The sequence below is a fragment of the Rattus norvegicus genome, chromosome 8 (genome assembly GCF_021556685.1).
Source record: "Rattus norvegicus strain SHRSP/BbbUtx chromosome 8, alternate assembly SHRSP_T2T, whole genome shotgun sequence".
NCBI classification, from domain to species: Eukaryota; Metazoa; Chordata; class Mammalia; order Rodentia; family Muridae; genus Rattus; species Rattus norvegicus.
In genome coordinates, this window is record NC_141541.1 from 31589385 (window position 1) to 31609640 (window position 20256).

The 20256-nt window shown below is 43.5% G+C and overlaps 1 protein-coding gene and 1 pseudogene across 1 annotated transcript in view; one reads left to right on the forward strand and one right to left on the reverse strand.

The window, feature by feature from the left end:
- Window positions 1-1703, reverse strand: part of Bin2a (beta-galactosidase-like protein) — a 61784-nt gene extending 60081 nt beyond the window's left edge. The window contains exon 1 of the mRNA XM_087563260.1: window positions 1683-1703. The gene's annotated coding sequence lies outside the window, so the exon portion shown is untranslated. The remainder of the gene's footprint in view (window positions 1-1682) is intronic.
- A 13377-nt stretch (window positions 1704-15080) lies between these two features.
- Window positions 15081-15670, forward strand: LOC148004002 (small ribosomal subunit protein eS6 pseudogene; annotated as a pseudogene).
- The last annotated feature ends 4586 nt before the right edge of the window (window positions 15671-20256 follow it).

The following is a 20256-nucleotide window of genomic DNA, read 5'->3' on the forward strand; positions in this document are numbered from 1 at the left end:
TATATAATGAGGTATGTGACCAGCCTAGCATATCTAGCATATATGACAATGTCTTTTTAAAAAAGAGCTGGAAAGATGACTCATAGATTAAGAGCAATGGTTGTTCTTCCAGAGGCCCCAGGATCAATACCCAGGACCCATACGGCAGCTCACAACCATCTGTAACTTCAGTTCCAACACCACACTCCCCACCATGATGAGAATGACTAAACTTCTGAAACTGTACGTGAGCCCTAATTAAATGTTTTCCTTTGTAACAGTTGTTATAGTCACAGTATTTCTTCATAACAATAAGACCCTGACTAAAACAGCTGCCATGCTCCTCTGACTGGCTCCTTCCTTCAGGTTGGATCTGATCTTTGTCTTGAAGCAGAGCGGCTGGGCTGACTTGCATCAGATCTTCAAGAACAGAGGCTTATGAATATTCCCTCTTCTAAGATAGAAGGTCTTAAGACTCCTGCGATCTCATGAGGTCCCTCCCTCCTGGAAATTCTCACACCACCAAGTAGGAGGTTAAACAATTATGTGGCTTTGGTACCAGGATAATAGTGGCTTAATAAAAAGAATTTGAAGATATATCCACTCTTGAAATGAAGGCCTACTCCATGAATTGGAACCCCATACCTGATACTGCTAAAGTGACTAAGAAACAGAGACTAGCTAGGTCATGGACCTAAGGGAATATCCACTACGATCATTCTACTAAGTGAACATAAAAAGTGACTTCTGGTAGACCCAAAAGTCGGTGTTTCACTCAGTCCTCATCAAAGGAGCTTTTCCACAGCTGTACAGTGTGCAGAGAGTGAGAGACTTTGGAGTGATTATCCTTGAGAAGGAAACCCTCATCAAACCCCTCCCTTCATGGCTCAGGAATCTATGCAGAAGAGGAGGCACAAATATTTGAAGAGTCAGAGATGGTGGATAGCACTAAGAAAAAGCCTTTTCCTGATACAGCAGGGTTAAGACACGTCGTGTCAACTCAGAGGGTATATAAATCAAGCAAGATAAAAATTCAAGCACGGAGGAGGAAGAAGAGGAAAAGGAAGAAGAGGAAGAAGAGGAGGAGGAAAAGGAATAAGAGGAGAAAGTTGCACAAACTCCTACCCCTAATCAAGAAACCTTCAAGCTGCTAGGAGAGGGAAAAATAAGTTTTCTTCAATGGAGTTACACACTCCAGAGCAGGCGTCATTCTGGAGAGTAGGTGACCAACACAAAGCAGACTCCATGTTTTTGCTTGTTTGCCTAATCTTTAGTGATAAAAACTGGAAGGGATTTGTTCTTCAATGAAAGGAACCACATTTTAAGTTTCTTTGTGTTCTCAACCAGCTCCCTTCCCACATCAGAAGAGTGGAACACATTTCTTTCATATGCACAGTTCAACAAATGGTTATATATATATAACATAAAACATTGCTATACAACCCCACATTTCCACAGTCTAAGAGAAAAACAAGTGGTCTCCATGAAGGAATTCTTAAATCTAGTGACTAGCCCCTTCCCATCCTGAATCCAGCCCAGGGTCTCTTATCTAAAAATTCTCTTTTCAACCTCATCCTCACCACACCCATTTCTTTTCAGCCTCATCCTCACCACACCCATTTTTTCTTTCCCATCTCCGTGGCTTGTTATTTATTTTTGTTTTGTTCTGAGATAGAGCTTCTCGTAGCTAAGGATAACCTTACCTTGTGCTCCTGATCCTCCAGTCTCTAACTCCCAAGTCTTGAGATGATAGGTGTTTGAACCGCTCCAAGGTCTGCGCTTGCTGCTTTCATCAAAAAGGTTACCAAGATTCCAGAGAGTCTTACCTATTTGCTTTTAACAGCTTCTCTGACAAAGAGATGATATTTAGAGCAGTGTCCAGCAACTGGTACACCACAGGCTCTCTCATTTCATAGAGATGGAGCCCTCTTGAAGGAGGAGGAAAAAATAGCAAGCAGAACACACTTGGGACATGGAAAAGTACAGCTTTCAGGTCCCTGCACATAGCCACCAATGGCTCACTTTGGCAACAAAGGTGTCATTTAGAAAACTAAACTTTGAACCAATTCATCTTCCCTTAACCTGAAGCTATGCCTTACGTCTTAATAATACTGTTTAATAAGAAATATTAAAATTTAATATTTAATATAAAATTAAGAAGGTGGCCGAGACCCCCACCTTCGTCAAGAAACAGGAGGCCAAGTAGGTGGTGAATCCTTTGTTTGAGAAAAGACCCAAAAGAGATCTCATACGCTTCACCAAATGGCCCCGCTACATCAGGCTGCAGCGGCAAAGCGCCATCCTCTATAAGCATCTCAGTGTACCCCCTGCCATTAACCAGTTCCCACAGACCCTGGCCAGGCAAATAGCTCCTCAGCTGCTTAAGCTTGCCCACAAGTACAGGCCAGAGACAAAGCAAGAGAATAGGCAAAGGCTGCTGGCCCATGCTGAGAAGAAAGCTGCAGGCCAAGGGGACGTCCCAACTAAGGGACTGCCTGTCCTCCGAGCAGGGGTCAATGCAGTCACCACCTTGGTGATTGGTGGTGACTGCCGATGACGTAGACCCCATTGAGCTGATGGGTTTCCTACCTGCCCTATGTCGAAAGATGGGGGTGCCCTACTGCATCATCAAGGGAAAGGCCAGGTTGGGGTGCCTGGTCCACAGGAAGACATGCACCACTGATGCCTTCACACAGGTTAACTCAGAAGACAAGGGTGCTCTGGCTAAGTTGTTGGAAGCTATTAGGACCAATTATAATGACAGACGTGACGAGATCCACCGCAGCATACCATTGACACATACTCAGGGTTTCAATGGGCAACTGCTTTAAGTTCTGAAAAGTTTGATTATGTAATGACACACTTATTGGAAATAAGGGCAATTATGGGGATGCCTGCACCAATTAAAACTGACAAGGTTCTCCCTTATGTTATCTAACAAGATGAAGAAATTCTTTGTATATTGTAATATGAAGCACACGGTCTCACAGGACAGGCAGATATAGTAAGAGTCTTAAAAAAAAAAAAAGATGCTTACCCGCGGATCCCGGCCCGCAGCGACCCGCGGATCCCGGCCCACAGCAGCTCTCTGCTCCCAGACCCGGTGAGAGAGAGACCCAACCGCCTGGTCAGGTGGGCACTCCTGAGGCTGCAGAGCGGAAGAGACCACCAACACTGCTCACCCCTGCCCACATCCCTGGCCCAAGAGGAAACTGTATAAGGCCTCTGGGCTCCCGTGGGGGAGGGCCCAGGAGCGGCAGGACCCCTGCGCCTGAGACACCGCCGGAACCTGAAAGAAACAGACCGGATAAACAGTTCTCTGCACCCAAATCCCGTGGGAGGGAGAGCTAAACCTTCAGAGAGGCAGACAAGCCTGGGAAACCAGAAGAGACTGCTCCCTGCACACACATCTCGGACGCCAGAGGAAAAAGCCAAAGACCATCTGGAACCCTGGTGCACTGAAGCTCCCGGAAGGGGCGGCACAGGTCTTCCTGGTTGCTGCCGCTGCAGAGAGCCCCTGGGCAGCACCCCACGAGCGAACCTGAGCCTCGGGACCACAGGTAAGACCAAATTTTCTGCTGCAAGAAAGCTGCCTGGTGAACTCAAGACACAGGCCCACAGGAACAGCTGAAGACCTGTAGAGAGGAAAAACTACACGCCCGAAAGCAGAACACACTGTCCCCATAACTGACTGAAAGAGAGGAAAACAGGTCTACAGCACTCCTGACACACAGGCTTATAGGACAGTCTAGCCACTGTCAGAAATAGCAGAACAAAGTAACACTAGAGATAATCTGATGGAGAGAGGCAAGCGCAGGAACCCAAGCAACAGAAACCAAGACTACATGCCATCATCGGAGCCCAATTCTCCCACCAAAACAAACATGGAATATCCAAACACACCAGAAAAGCAAGATCTAGTTTCAAAATCATATTTGATCATGATGCTGGAGGACTTCAAGAAAGACATGAACACACTTAGGGAAACACAGGAAAACATTAATAAACAAGTAGAAGCCTACAGAGAGGAATCGCAAAAATCCCTGAAAGAATTCCAGGAAAACACAATCAAACAGTTGAAGGAATTAAAAATGGATATAGAAGCAATCAAGAAAGAACACATGGAAACGACCCTGGATATAGAAAACCAAAAGAAGAGACAAGCTTCACCAACAGAATACAAGAGATGGAAGAGAGAATCTCAGGAGCAGAAGTTTCCATAGAAATCATTGACTCAACTGTCAAAGATAATGTAAAGCGGAAAAAGTACTGGTCCAAAACATACAGGAAATCCAGGACTCAATGAGAAGATCAAACCTAAGGATAATAGGTATAGAAGAGAGTGAAGACTCCCAGCTCAAAGGACCAGTAAATATCTTCAACAAAATCATAGAAGAAAACTTCCCTAACCTAAAAAAAGAGATACCCATAGACATACAAGAAGCCTACAGAACTCCAAATAGATTGGACCAGAAAAGAAACACCTCCCGTCACATAATTGTCAAAACACCAAACGCACAAAATAAAGAAAGAATATTAAAAGCAGTAAGGGAAAAAGGTCAAGTAACATATAAAGGGAGACCTATCAGAATCACACCAGACTTCTCGCCAGAAACTATGAAGGCCAGAAGATCCTGGACTGATGTCATACAGACCCTAAGAGAACACAAATGCCAGCCCAGGTTACTGTATCCAGCAAAACTCTCAATTAACATTGATGGAGAAACCAAGATATTCCATGACAAAACCAAATTTACACAATATCTTTCTACAAATCCAGCACTACAAAGGATAATAAATGGTAAAGCCCAACATAAGGAGGCAAGCTATACCCTAGAAGAAGCAAGAAACTAATCGTCTTGGCAACAAAACAAAGAGAATGAAAGCACACAAACATAACCTCACTTCCAAATATGAATATAAAGGGAAACAATAATCACTATTCCTTAATATCTCTCAATATCAATGGCCTCAACTCCCCAATAAAAAGACATAGATTAACAAACTGGATACGCAACGAGGACCCTGCATTCTGCTGCCTACAGGAAACACACCTCAGAGACAAAGACAGACACTACCTCAGAGTGAAAGGCTGGAAAACAACTTTCCAAGCAAATGGTCAGAAGAAGCAAGCTGGAGTAGCCATTCTAATATCAAATAAAATCAATTTCCAACTAAAAGTCATCAAAAAAGATAAGGAAGGGGGCTGGAGAGATGGCTCAGCGGTTAAGAGCACCCGACTGCTCTTCCAGAGGTCATGAGTTCAATTCCCAGCAACCACATGGTGGCTCACAACCATCTGTAAAGAGATCTGATGCCCTCTTCTGGTGTATCTGAAGACAGCTACAGTGTACTTATATATAATAAATAAATAAATCTTAAAAAAAAAAGATAAGGAAGGACACTTCATATTCATCAAAGGAAAAATCCACCAAGATGAACTCTCAATCCTAAATATCTATGCCCCAAATACAAGGGCACCTACATACGTAAAAGAAACCTTACTAAAGCTCAAAACACACATTGCACCTCACACAATAATAGTGGGAGATTTCAACACCCCACTCTCATCAATGGACAGATCATGGAAACAGAAATTAAAGTGATGTCGACAGACTAAGAGAAGTCATGAGCCAAATGGACTTAACGGATATTTATAGAACATTCTATCCTAAAGCAAAAGGATATACCTTCTTCTCAGCTCCTCATGGTACTTTCTCCAAAATTGACCATATAATTGGTCAAAAACGGGCCTCAACAGGTACAGAAAGATAGAAATAATCCCATGCGTGCTATTGGACCACCACGGCCTAAAACTGGTCTTCAATAACAATAAGGGAAGAATGCCCACATATACGTGGAAATTGAACAATGCTCTACTCAACGATAACCTGGTCAAGGAAGAAATAAAGAAAGAAATTAAAAACTTTTTAGAATTTAATGAAAATGAAGATACAACATACTCAAACTTATGGGACACAATGAAAGCTGTGCTAAGAGGAAAACTCATAGCGCTGAGTGCCTGCAGAAAGAAACAGGAAAGAGCATATGTCAGCAGCTTGACAGCACACCTAAAAGCTCTAGAACAAAAAGAAGCAAATACACCCAGGAGGAGTAGAAGGCAGGAAATAATCAAACTCAGAGCTGAAATCAACCAAGTAGAAACAAAAAGGACCATAGAAAGAATCAACAGAACCAAAAGTTGGTTCTTTGAGAAAATCAACAAGATAGATAAACCCTTAGCCAGACTAACGAGAGGACACAGAGAGTGCGTCCAAATTAACAAAATCAGAAATGAAAAGGGAGACATAACTACAGATTCAGAGGAAATTCAAAAAATCATCAGATCTTACTATAAAAACCTATATTCAACAAAATTTGAAAATCTTCAGGAAATGGACAATTTCCTAGACAGATACCAGGTATTGAAGTTAAATCAGGAACAGATAAACCAGTTAAACAACCCCATAACTCCTAAGGAAATAGAAGCAGTCATTAAAGGTCTCCCAACCAAAAAGAGCCCAGGTCCAGACGGGTTTAGTGCAGAATTCTATCAAACCTTCATAGAAGACCTCATACCAATATTATCCAAACTATTCCACAAAATTGAAACAGATGGAGCCCTACTGAATTCCTTCTACGAAGCCACAATTACTCTTATACCTAAACCACACAAAGACACAACAAAGAAAGAGAACTTCAGACCAATTTCCCTTATGAATATCGACGCAAAAATACTCAATAAAATTCTGGCAAACCGAATTCAAGAGCACATCAAAACAATCATCCACCATGATCAAGTAGGCTTCATCCCAGGCATGCAGGGATGGTTTAATATACGGAAAACCATCAACGTGATCCATTATATAAACAAACTGAAAGAACAGAACCACATGATCATTTCATTAGATGCTGAGAAAGCATTTGACAAAATTCAACACCCCTTCATGATAAAAGTCCTGGAAAGAATAGGAATTCAAGGCTCATACCTAAACATAGTAAAAGCCAGTAGCTAACATCAAACTAAATGGAGAGAAATTTGAAGCAATCCCACTAAAATTAGGGACTAGACAAGGCTGCCCACTCTCTCCCTACTTATTCAGTATAGTTCTTGAAGTTCTAGCCAGAGCAATCAGACAACAAAAAAAGATCAAAGGGATACAGATGGGAAAAGAAGTCAAAATATCACTCTTTGCAGATGATATGATAGTATATTTAAGTGATCCCAAAAGTTCCACCAGAGAACTACTAAAGCTGATAAACAACTTCGGCAAAGTGGCTGGGTATAAAATTACCTCAAATAGAGGTTGGGGATTTGGCTCAGTGGTAGAGCGCTTGCCTAGGAAGCGCAAGGTCATGGGTTCGATCCCCAGCCCCGAAAAAAAAAATTAACTCAAATCAATCAGTAGGCTTCCTCTACACAAAAGAGAAACAAGCCGAGAAAGAAATTAGGGAAATGACACCCTTCATAATAGTCCCAAATAATATAAAATACATTGGTGTGACTTTAACCAAGCAAGTGAAAGGTCTGTAGGATAAGAACTTCAAGCCTCTGAAGAAAGGAACTGAAGAAGACCTCAGAAGATGGAAAGATCTCCCACGCTCATGGATTGGCATTTTAATATAGTAAAAATGGCCATTTTACCAAAAGTGATCTACAAATTCAATGCAATCCCCATCAAAATACCAATCCAATTCTTCAGAGAGTTAGACAGAACAATTTGCAAATTCATCTGGAATAAAAAAAACCCAGGATAGCTAAAACTATCCTCAACAATAAAAGGACTTCAGGGGGAATCACTATCCCTGAATTCAAGCAGTATAACAGAGCAATAGTGATAAAAACTGCATGGTATTGGTACAGAGACAGTCAGATAGACCAGTGGAATAGAATTGAAGACCCAGAAATGAACCCACACACCTATGGTCACTTGATTTTTGACAAAGGAGCATTCAATGGAAAAAAGATAGCATTTTCAGCAAATGGTGCTGGTTCAACTGGAGGTCAGCATGTAGAAGAATGCAGATCGATCCATGCTTATTGCCCTGTACAATTCTTAAGTCCAAGTGGATCAAGGACCTCCACATCAAACCAGATACACTCAGACTAATAGAAGAAAAAGTGGGGAAGCATCTCGAACACATGGGCACTGGAGAAAATTTCCTGAACAAAACACCAATGACTTATGTTCTAAGATCAAGAATCGACAAATGGGATCTCATAAAACTACAAAGCTTCTGTAAGGCAAAGGACACTGTTGTTAGGACAAAACGACAACCAACAGATTGGAAAAAGATCTTTATCAATCCTACAACTGATAGAGGGCTTATATCCAAAATATACAAAAAACTCAAGAAGTTAGGCTGCAGGGAGACAAATAACCCTATTAAAAAATGGGGTTCAGGTCCTGCTAAGACTGAACCCCCAGTGAACTAGACTGTTGGGGGGAGGGCGGCAATGGGGGGAGAGTTGGGAGGGGAATACCCATAAGGAAGGGGAGGGGGGAGGGGGGAGGGGGATTTTTGCCTGGAAACCGGGAAAGGGAATAACACTCGAAATGTATATAAGAAATACTCAAGTTAATTTAAAAAAATGGGGTTCAGAGCTAAACAAAGAATTCACAGCTGAAGAATGCCGAAAGGCTGAGAAACACCTAAAGAAATGTTCAATATCTTTAGTCATAAGGGAAATGCAAATCAAAACAACCCTGAGATTTCACCTCACACCAGTGAGAATGGCTAAGATCAAAAACTTAGGTGATAGCAAATGCTGGCGAGGATGTGGAGAAAGAGGAACACGTCTCCATTGTTGGTGGGATTGTTGACTGTTACAACTATTCTGGAAATCAGTCTGGAGGTTCCTCAGAAAATTGGACATTGAACTACCTGAGGACCCAGCTATATCTCTCTTGGGCATATACCTAAAAGATGCCCCAACATATAACAAAGACACATGCTCCACTATGTTCATAGCAGCCTTATTTATAATAGCCAGAAGCTGGAAAAAATCCAGATGCCCTTCAACAGAGGAATGGATACAAAAAATGTGGTACATCTACACTATGGAATATTACTCAGCTATCAAAAACAATGACTTTATGAAATTCATAGGCAAATGGATGGAACTGGAAAATATCATCCTGAGTGAGGTAACCCAATCACAGAAAAACACACATGGTATGCACTCATTGATAAGTGGCTATTAGCCCAAATGCTTGAATTACCCTAGATGCCCAGAACACATGAAACTCAAGACGGATGATCAAAATGTGAATGCTTCACTCCTTCTTTAAAAGGGGAACAAGAATACCCTTGGCAGGGAATAGGGAGGCAAAGTTTAGAACAGAGGCAGAAGGAACACCCATTCAGAGCCTGTCCCACATGTGGCCCATACACATACAGCCACCCAATTAGGTAAGATGGATGAAGCAAAGAAGTGCAGGCTGACAGGAACCAGATGTAGATCTCTCCTGAGAGACACAGGCAGAATACAGCAAATACATAGGCGAATTCCAGCAGCAAACCACTGAACTGAGAACGGGACCCCCGTCAAAGGAATCTCAGAAAGGACTGACAGAGCTTGAAGGGGCTTGAGACCCCATATGAACAACAATGCCAAGCAACCAGAGCTTCCAGGGACTAAGCCACTACCCAAAGACTATACATGGACTGACCGTAGGCTCCAACCTCATAGGTAGCAATGAATAGCCTAGTAAGAGCACCAGTGGAAGGGGAAGCCCTTGGTTCTGCCAAGACTGAACCCCAGTGAACGTGATTGTTGGGGGGAGGGTGGTAATAGGGGGAGGATGAGGAGGAGAACACCCATACAGAAGGGGAGCGAGAGGGGTTAGGGGGATGTTGGCCCTGAAACCAGGAAGGGAAATAACAATTGAAATGTAAATAAGAAATACTCAAGTTAATAAAGATGGAAAAAATTAAAAATAAAAAAAATTTTAAAAAGCAAACCTAAGAAAATTAAAAAAAAAATGATGTCCAGGGGCTGGAGAAGGTGGTTCTGAATGTTAAGACCACTTGCTACTCTTGCAGAAGACCTGGATTCAGTTCCCAGAACACACATAGAGGCTTGTAATTCCCATATGAATGAAGTATAAATCAATTTCAAACTTTAATTTTGGTTGTTAGTCTAGTCACTAAACGTTGAACCATCTCTTTACTACCAATTTGAAATTTGAAGAGAAGGAATGTTGATTTTATCTTAAATTATTAAGTTTATAGGTTTAGAGTTGCTTGTAATAAATCTGCCTTTAAATATCTGAAATGATTTTCCTAGTAAATTTTGTTTTTTCTCTTTGTTTAAAAAAAGAAAAAGAATAAGCAACGTCCTTTCCTGGAGTCTGGGTGAGCGGTTGAGAGAACCTGACCATGCCACCCATCTCTGCTAGCAGCATATTTTCCTTAAAACTTTCTTTACTCAATATTTTCCAGTGACTAGAGAGATGGGTAGCAACTAAGAGTTCTGGCTGCTCTTCTAGAGGACTGCGGTTCAACACTCAGCATCCACATGGCAGCTCATAACCATCTAGAACTCCAGTTCCAGGGGAGTGACACCATATCCTGGCCTCTGTGAGCACCAGGCACAAAAGTAGTGCACAGAAGTGCAGTCCAGCAAAACACTCATATGCATACAGGAAAAGAAAAACAAAACACAACCACGACAAAAATGCCAGACTTGCAGGCACATAGGATTAAACCCAGTACTTAGGAGACAAAGGCAGGAGTATCTCTGTGAGTTCAAAGCCAACCAAGTCTACATAGTGAGTTCCAGGACAGCCAGGGCTACATAGAGGACCTTGTCTCAAAACTATATTTGTTCTGTTCTGGTGAATAGATTTCTCACCCTACCTTGGTTTGGCACTATAATCTTGAGCAGGTCAGTAAGAATCTTTTTTTTTTAATGTCTTATCCCCACTAGCATTAGCAAGCCTGTAAAAAAAGAAAATTCTATCTTAAAAGACAGAATTCTGTGGCTAAGCAAAGAATATACTGTCCCTAATATCTAAATTCAGATTCAGATTAAATAGCTTCTCATCCCTCGAGTGCTGAAGCATGTAGATGCGTTGCTCCTAATGCCTACACCTGCCTCACGGTGCATCTTGTCTTTCTGTTTAATTAATAAACTCACTAAGTTTGCTTTTCTTTTCCTTATCCTGAAATTCTTTTCTACAGGGAGCATCAAGTTAAGGTGCTAACAACACTGAGTCGTAGTTCCTGCTGTCAACATCTCCAGCATAAAACTTTAATTTACACACACACACACACACACACACACACACACACACACACATATTCACTACTTATTTATTTAGTGTGCATGTGTGTGAGAGAGAGCATGCATGGACGTCTAAGCATAGCTTCAAGAGTCAATGATCTTTTTCCACCCTATGGATCCCGGAGTTTAAACTCAGCTTGTCACTTTTGATGACAAGCATTCTTACCCACTGAGTCAGGGGAGAACGGGGATGGGGTTGGGGAGTGTAGAGACACAAAGACAGGCAGAGACAGAGACACTGGGTCTCAACGTGTGGCCCAGACTGATCCAGCGCTCACTTTGTACACAGAGTTCTTCCTCTGCCTCCAGTGTGCTGGGATTAAAGGCATGGGTCATCACTCCTATGATGCTGTCCAGTGTGCTGTCCAGTGTGTACTGTCTAGTGTGTGCTGTCCAGTGTGTGCTGTCCTGTGTGTGCTCCCCTGTGTGTGCTGTCCAGTGTGTGCTGTCCAGTGTGTGCTGTCCAGTGTGTGCTGTCCAGTGTGTGCTGGACACGTATGTACACACACACACACACACACACACACACACACACACAGGAGTCATGTGGAATAGTTTAGACAGATCGATACTCCATGAGTGTTCAAAGTACCTGTTCGGGATCAACCAAGGATTTAACCCAAAGCAAAGGTCAACAAATAGCACAGAGGTCTTAGGCTTTATCTTGATTTTAATCACCTGAGAACCCAAGGAGAGAATTAATTTTTAAAAAGAACATTACCCAAAGCCATTTCTAAATGCCTGTTATGAGATACAAATCACAGAACTTCTCATACCTATTACCTAGTGTTTCCCCAAGTGATAATTAACATCTTGCAAAACCAGAGGGGAATATTGCAGCCAGAAAACTTGACATTAACAAAACGAAGGTACAGAGCACACACTGTGACAAGCACTCCTCAGGGTGCAGTTTTATAATTAGACGGTGTCTCACCCCCTTCCCAAGATTGGGCAACCACTGATTTGTTTCCAGTCATATAATGCACTTTTGTCACTTGTAGAGCATTCTATGTGTATACCAAGGTAAGAAGAAAAAGAAGTTGTAACCCTGGTTTGAGATCATTGAAAATGCAGAGTACGGTGGTATACTCTTCTGATACCAGTACTTGAGAGGTAGAGGCAAAAGGATCGAAGTTCAAAGCCAGCCTTGGTGACTAGGATACCATCTCAAAACAAAAACAGAAACAAAACCAGAAGCAAACGAATAAATGAAAAGACCCAAGGTGAAATGAGGTGAAATGGACGTATCAACACTCTGAACGGATATGCCTGAACACTTTCTGGACGGGGCAAACTGCAATTTTGCTAGCTTCCTTGAACCATTTGTGAGGCCTCCCTGCTTTGCTTCAATCACTGACACCTTGTGATAACACTTACCCCTTTCTTAAGAAAAATAATTTAACTCAAATCGCTCATAAGTTCTGACCCACGAATTACACAACTGTCTTACCCTTTGTGATTGCAAGCTTTAAATATGTCCATCATCATAAAAGAAAAAAGAAAGCATGCTTGCAAGGTGGTTTTAAACTGTGTTTTTCCTAGATCCTAATCCTGGTTAATACAAATAGCCGTAATTCTTATTTGGACCTGGCTTGACTTTTATTCTCAGTGAGCACATAGAGCAATGCGCTATGACAAATTCCATTTGCTCTACTTTTTTATTATTTATTTTTCTGGTTTTAAAAACTTTTTACTGATTCTTTGTGAGTTTTACACAATGCACCCCAGTTCCACCCACCTCCCCACCCCCTCACATCTGCCCTCTACCCTTACAACCTCCCCCAAATAAAAGCAAACAAATAAGCAAACAAAACAAGACAAATCATAGAAAGCATCCTGTCGTGGAAGCTGTCGCATGTTACAGTGTGGGTCCCACAATATACCTCCCTGTCCACACAGCTTCACTTGCAAATGTTCATTGCAATGAGCCATTGGTCTGGTTTGAGGTCTCTGGCCTCTGTGACACCACCAATATTAGATCCTCACCAGGACTTCTCCTGGTTATCCTGCTGTTGCCCTGTGATGTGGAAATCCTACAGCTTTGGATGAGCAGGACCAGCCCTTTCACCTACACTTACAGTTCATAGATGATGTAGATGTTGGAGTGAGTCAACTCAGAGCCCTGGATCTGGGTCTAGGCGGTAGCTGAGCTGGTCAGCCCACCCCTCTCTTTTATCTGCACCAACAGGGCAAGCTCTCTACACTGTTCAGTCTAGGCCACCCAATGCCATCACAGGTAGAAAGCAGGGTCAGCTTCTGCTCTCATGCCCTTAGGGCTGGCTCATGGGCACCGACACCTCCAGAGCCCAGTTGAGGTGTAGGGCCCACTCTTCCAAGTGCTGCAGTCTATAAGGGGCTGGGCCAGCTCTCCCAACCTCACACCCTCAGAGCTGACTCACTTGTGCCTTTAGCTTTGGGCCATCTCTACTGTGTGGCCCAGGTCGGGTGCAGGACCTGTTTTCCTGACAGTGAGGGGCAGGACCAGCTCTCCTGACTACAGGTAGAAAGGGGCAAGTCGGGGTTATGGGGAGGGAGCGCATCATCCCCATGCCCACTCCACCTCACAGCAGACAAGTGGCAGGGCCAGCTCTCCTGCACTCACCCCCAGTGGACAAGCTCACCCCTGCCCCCTCCACCAGGGCCAGCTCTACCTACTATGCTGCCCAAACAAGATGCAGGGCCATCTCTTCCAGTAATACAGCCAGTGAGGGGCAAGGCCAGCTCTTCTGTTCTCACGCTTTTCATGACCCTGAGGCCAGCTCTCCCAACTTTCTCAGGTAGCAAGGTGGAAGCTCATCACCTCATGACAGAGGAGTGGTGGGGCCAGCTCCCTTGCTCTCACCCTTGGGTCTGGCTCACCTGTGCCCCTTTCACCAGGCCCAGCTCCACTATGCTGCCTGGGCAAGGTATAAATGCATAGCCAGTGAGGAACGGGGCTAGCCCCACACAGCCCCTGGACATCCACATGGTCTCTAGTGGTAATATGAAACACAGACAACAGCCCTCTCAGCAGCAACATGAGCAAGACTTGCCTATGGCCTCACAACAGTCTACTCCTCTCCTTTTTTATGTCTCCAGGTCCACCGCTCTTTACAAGACTCAAACTATTCTGCTTCTTTTCTCTTCCCTCTGTCTACTACCCGCTTGCACAAGGCTCTTGATACAGTCAGACCACTCGGCTGGTGGACCTCTGGGTGACCTCCTCTGTCCTCACCATGTGGCATAGAGGCCAGTGGGCCTCTGTGTGTCTACAGCCCACCATGCAATTGGTTAACTAGATCTCTGGTTGTCTCCTGGCATTACTTTTAACCTCCACGGCCATCAACACAGCCATGGGAGCCTGTGATGACCTCCTTGTTACTGACCTCGGTACGGCAGCCAGAAGTCCCACCCCAAGGCAAGTCAGATATTATTCTGTCTTAGGTGTTTGGGGGAAGTGCTAAGAGAGCCTTAGTAAACCCAATGGGTCACACCTGCTAGGTATGTGTTCTACCTTTGATTAAAATTCCAAGCCTTGTAAATTGTTTTACATTTAAATGTATGATCCATATTGTGTCCCGGCTCCTCTGCCTAAAGCCTACCCCAAACTATTATAGTCTTCTTCCTGTTTTCTTGTTAGGTAGCCCAGTGAGATGTTAGCAGGCTTACCGGTCACTAAGAATGGTTTCACCCATTCTGATAGTTAACTGTTTTCCAAAGGCAATAAGTAAAACTGGAGAAGCTGAATACTGGTACAAAATGTGGGATCTAAGCATATCTATGACCCTGGGTAGGGTCATGACTTTTTAAACTGTCCAAAATCATATATATCAAAATCAGTGGTGGGAATGACAAATAAGGTTTTCCCATGAAGCAAGGCATGTTGAGCCATGGCAGAGTGTGCCTCCTGCTAAGTAAGTGGCATCCTTGTTATAGACCAGGGAGAACTGGGGAGGGGAAGCACAAATCTGTTCATGGAAGCATTGTGGATGCCAATCTGAGTGTTCTAAACTTGGTTATTATAAAAAAGAGAACAGGAAAAAGGAAAGGATAATCCTGGCCTGGCAGATACTACTGTACCTTGTTGGTTGGGACCTAAAAGAGCTAGTAGAATCTGAAGGCTTCTTAATCTCTCTAAAGAAGATGATGTCTGCCAGTATGTTGCGAGAAAGCCCTTAAACAAAGAAGTAAGAAGCCCGGGACCAAAGCACCCAGCATTTACTGTCTTGTTACTCTGCGTGTCCTACACACAAATGCAGATGTGTTGCTCTGAAGAAACAATGCACTAAGAAGAACAAGGAGGCTGCAGATTATACTAAACTGTTGGTCAAGAGAATGAAGGAATCCAAAGAAAAGCTCCAGGAACAGATTGCCAAGAGATGAAAGCTGTCCTCGCTGACAGCTTCTACATCTAAGTCTGAGTCTATCTAGTCAAAAATAAGTCTCTAAGAGTAACAAATTATCATGTTTTGAAAATAAATAATTAAATAAATAAATAAACAAACAGGCTTTTGAACAATGTTTGGACATCTGTGGATAGTTACTAGAACTCATAATTGGGAATGAGGCCTACAGCCTTATTAAGAACTGAATGAAATGTGTGAAAGGTGGTAATGTGAGCTGAGTCCCACACATAGTGAGACCGTCTCAAAAGCAACACAAAACAAAACAACAGTAGAAATCAACAATGACCTTCCGAAAGTATTTATATACAGAATCTGAAATAAAACTTAATTTAATAATAGGTTTTGGGTTTTTATTGTTATGGGGTTCTTTTTGTTTGTTTTTTGTTTTTCTTTTTGTTTTTGTTTTTGTTTTTTTTTGAGACAAGTTTTCCCTGTGTAACCCTGGGAGTTCTGGAACTTGCTCAATAGAGCAGGCAGGCCTTGAACTCAAGTGCTGAGGTTAAAGGCATGTAGGCCAGCTAATTTTTTTTTTAAATAAAATGAAACAAGTTGTCAAAAGCATTTCTGTGATAGGTCAAACTGTACTTCCTCATTGGAACAAGAGTGAGAGAACAATTTGTACCCAGGTTTTCTCTCAGAAGTGAATTTGAGAATTGAAGGTGGGCATCAGGTCAAGAGAGACTAGAGTTCCCATGCTCTCCCACGCTCTGTAGTGCCCTAGGGGCACATGGCACAGAGAAAGCCACAACCTTTCTCTAGCATGTCTGAAAATCAGGCTTGCTGGTTTAACCTACAAATTTAATGTCTGGCCTGACATCTATAACCCTCACTCAGTGGAGCTAAGTCAGGTGTATATGTAGTTCAGAGATGCACCAAAAAAATGGTGGCACTAAGCTGGGTGTAGGGTCATGAGTTCCAGGATAAGTTTGGTTATATAATGAGGTATGTGACCAGCCTAGCATATCTAGCATATATGACAATGTCTTTTTAAAAAAGAGCTGGAAAGATGACTCATAGATTAAGAGCAATGGTTGTTCTTCCAGAGGCCCCAGGATCAATACCCAGGACCCATACGGCAGCTCACAACCATCTGTAACTTCAGTTCCAACACCACACTCCCCACCATGATGAGAATGACTAAACTTCTGAAACTGTACGTGAGCCCTAATTAAATGTTTTCCTTTGTAACAGTTGTTATAGTCACAGTATTTCTTCATAACAATAAGACCCTGACTAAAACAGCTGCCATGCTCCTCTGACTGGCTCCTTCCTTCAGGTTGGATCTGATCTTTGTCTTGAAGCAGAGCGGCTGGGCTGACTTGCATCAGATCTTCAAGAACAGAGGCTTATGAATATTCCCTCTTCTAAGATAGAAGGTCTTAAGACTCCTGCGATCTCATGAGGTCCCTCCCTCCTGGAAATTCTCACACCACCAAGTAGGAGGTTAAACAATTATGTGGCTTTGGTACCAGGATAATAGTGGCTTAATAAAAAGAATTTGAAGATATATCCACTCTTGAAATGAAGGCCTACTCCATGAATTGGAACCCCATACCTGATACTGCTAAAGTGACTAAGAAACAGAGACTAGCTAGGTCATGGACCTAAGGGAATATCCACTACGATCATTCTACTAAGTGAACATAAAAAGTGACTTCTGGTAGACCCAAAAGTCGGTGTTTCACTCAGTCCTCATCAAAGGAGCTTTTCCACAGCTGTACAGTGTGCAGAGAGTGAGAGACTTTGGAGTGATTATCCTTGAGAAGGAAACCCTCATCAAACCCCTCCCTTCATGGCTCAGGAATCTATGCAGAAGAGGAGGCACAAATATTTGAAGAGTCAGAGATGGTGGATAGCACTAAGAAAAAGCCTTTTCCTGATACAGCAGGGTTAAGACACGTCGTGTCAACTCAGAGGGTATATAAATCAAGCAAGATAAAAATTCAAGCACGGAGGAGGAAGAAGAGGAAAAGGAAGAAGAGGAAGAAGAGGAGGAGGAAAAGGAATAAGAGGAGAAAGTTGCACAAACTCCTACCCCTAATCAAGAAACCTTCAAGCTGCTAGGAGAGGGAAAAATAAGTTTTCTTCAATGGAGTTACACACTCCAGAGCAGGCGTCATTCTGGAGAGTAGGTGACCAACACAAAGCAGACTCCATGTTTTTGCTTGTTTGCCTAATCTTTAGTGATAAAAACTGGAAGGGATTTGTTCTTCAATGAAAGGAACCACATTTTAAGTTTCTTTGTGTTCTCAACCAGCTCCCTTCCCACATCAGAAGAGTGGAACACATTTCTTTCATATGCACAGTTCAACAAATGGTTATATATATATAACATAAAACATTGCTATACAACCCCACATTTCCACAGTCTAAGAGAAAAACAAGTGGTCTCCATGAAGGAATTCTTAAATCTAGTGACTAGCCCCTTCCCATCCTGAATCCAGCCCAGGGTCTCTTATCTAAAAATTCTCTTTTCAACCTCATCCTCACCACACCCATTTCTTTTCAGCCTCATCCTCACCACACCCATTTTTTCTTTCCCATCTCCGTGGCTTGTTATTTATTTTTGTTTTGTTCTGAGATAGAGCTTCTCGTAGCTAAGGATAACCTTACCTTGTGCTCCTGATCCTCCAGTCTCTAACTCCCAAGTCTTGAGATGATAGGTGTTTGAACCGCTCCAAGGTCTGCGCTTGCTGCTTTCATCAAAAAGGTTACCAAGATTCCAGAGAGTCTTACCTATTTGCTTTTAACAGCTTCTCTGACAAAGAGATGATATTTAGAGCAGTGTCCAGCAACTGGTACACCACAGGCTCTCTCATTTCATAGAGATGGAGCCCTCTTGAAGGAGGAGGAAAAAATAGCAAGCAGAACACACTTGGGACATGGAAAAGTACAGCTTTCAGGTCCCTGCACATAGCCACCAATGGCTCACTTTGGCAACAAAGGTGTCATTTAGAAAACTAAACTTTGAACCAATTCATCTTCCCTTAACCTGAAGCTATGCCTTACGTCTTAATAATACTGTTTAATAAGAAATATTAAAATTTAATATTTAATATAAAATTAAGAAGGTGGCCGAGACCCCCACCTTCGTCAAGAAACAGGAGGCCAAGTAGGTGGTGAATCCTTTGTTTGAGAAAAGACCCAAAAGAGATCTCATACGCTTCACCAAATGGCCCCGCTACATCAGGCTGCAGCGGCAAAGCGCCATCCTCTATAAGCATCTCAGTGTACCCCCTGCCATTAACCAGTTCCCACAGACCCTGGCCAGGCAAATAGCTCCTCAGCTGCTTAAGCTTGCCCACAAGTACAGGCCAGAGACAAAGCAAGAGAATAGGCAAAGGCTGCTGGCCCATGCTGAGAAGAAAGCTGCAGGCCAAGGGGACGTCCCAACTAAGGGACTGCCTGTCCTCCGAGCAGGGGTCAATGCAGTCACCACCTTGGTGATTGGTGGTGACTGCCGATGACGTAGACCCCATTGAGCTGATGGGTTTCCTACCTGCCCTATGTCGAAAGATGGGGGTGCCCTACTGCATCATCAAGGGAAAGGCCAGGTTGGGGTGCCTGGTCCACAGGAAGACATGCACCACTGATGCCTTCACACAGGTTAACTCAGAAGACAAGGGTGCTCTGGCTAAGTTGTTGGAAGCTATTAGGACCAATTATAATGACAGACGTGACGAGATCCACCGCAGCATACCATTGACACATACTCAGGGTTTCAATGGGCAACTGCTTTAAGTTCTGAAAAGTTTGATTATGTAATGACACACTTATTGGAAATAAGGGCAATTATGGGGATGCCTGCACCAATTAAAACTGACAAGGTTCTCCCTTATGTTATCTAACAAGATGAAGAAATTCTTTGTATATTGTAATATGAAGCACACGGTCTCACAGGACAGGCAGATATAGTAAGAGTCTTAAAAAAAAAAAAAGATGCTTACCCGCGGATCCCGGCCCGCAGCGACCCGCGGATCCCGGCCCACAGCAGCTCTCTGCTCCCAGACCCGGTGAGAGAGAGACCCAACCGCCTGGTCAGGTGGGCACTCCTGAGGCTGCAGAGCGGAAGAGACCACCAACACTGCTCACCCCTGCCCACATCCCTGGCCCAAGAGGAAACTGTATAAGGCCTCTGGGCTCCCGTGGGGGAGGGCCCAGGAGCGGCAGGACCCCTGCGCCTGAGACACCGCCGGAACCTGAAAGAAACAGACCGGATAAACAGTTCTCTGCACCCAAATCCCGTGGGAGGGAGAGCTAAACCTTCAGAGAGGCAGACAAGCCTGGGAAACCAGAAGAGACTGCTCCCTGCACACACATCTCGGACGCCAGAGGAAAAAGCCAAAGACCATCTGGAACCCTGGTGCACTGAAGCTCCCGGAAGGGGCGGCACAGGTCTTCCTGGTTGCTGCCGCTGCAGAGAGCCCCTGGGCAGCACCCCACGAGCGAACCTGAGCCTCGGGACCACAGGTAAGACCAAATTTTCTGCTGCAAGAAAGCTGCCTGGTGAACTCAAGACACAGGCCCACAGGAACAGCTGAAGACCTGTAGAGAGGAAAAACTACACGCCCGAAAGCAGAACACACTGTCCCCATAACTGAC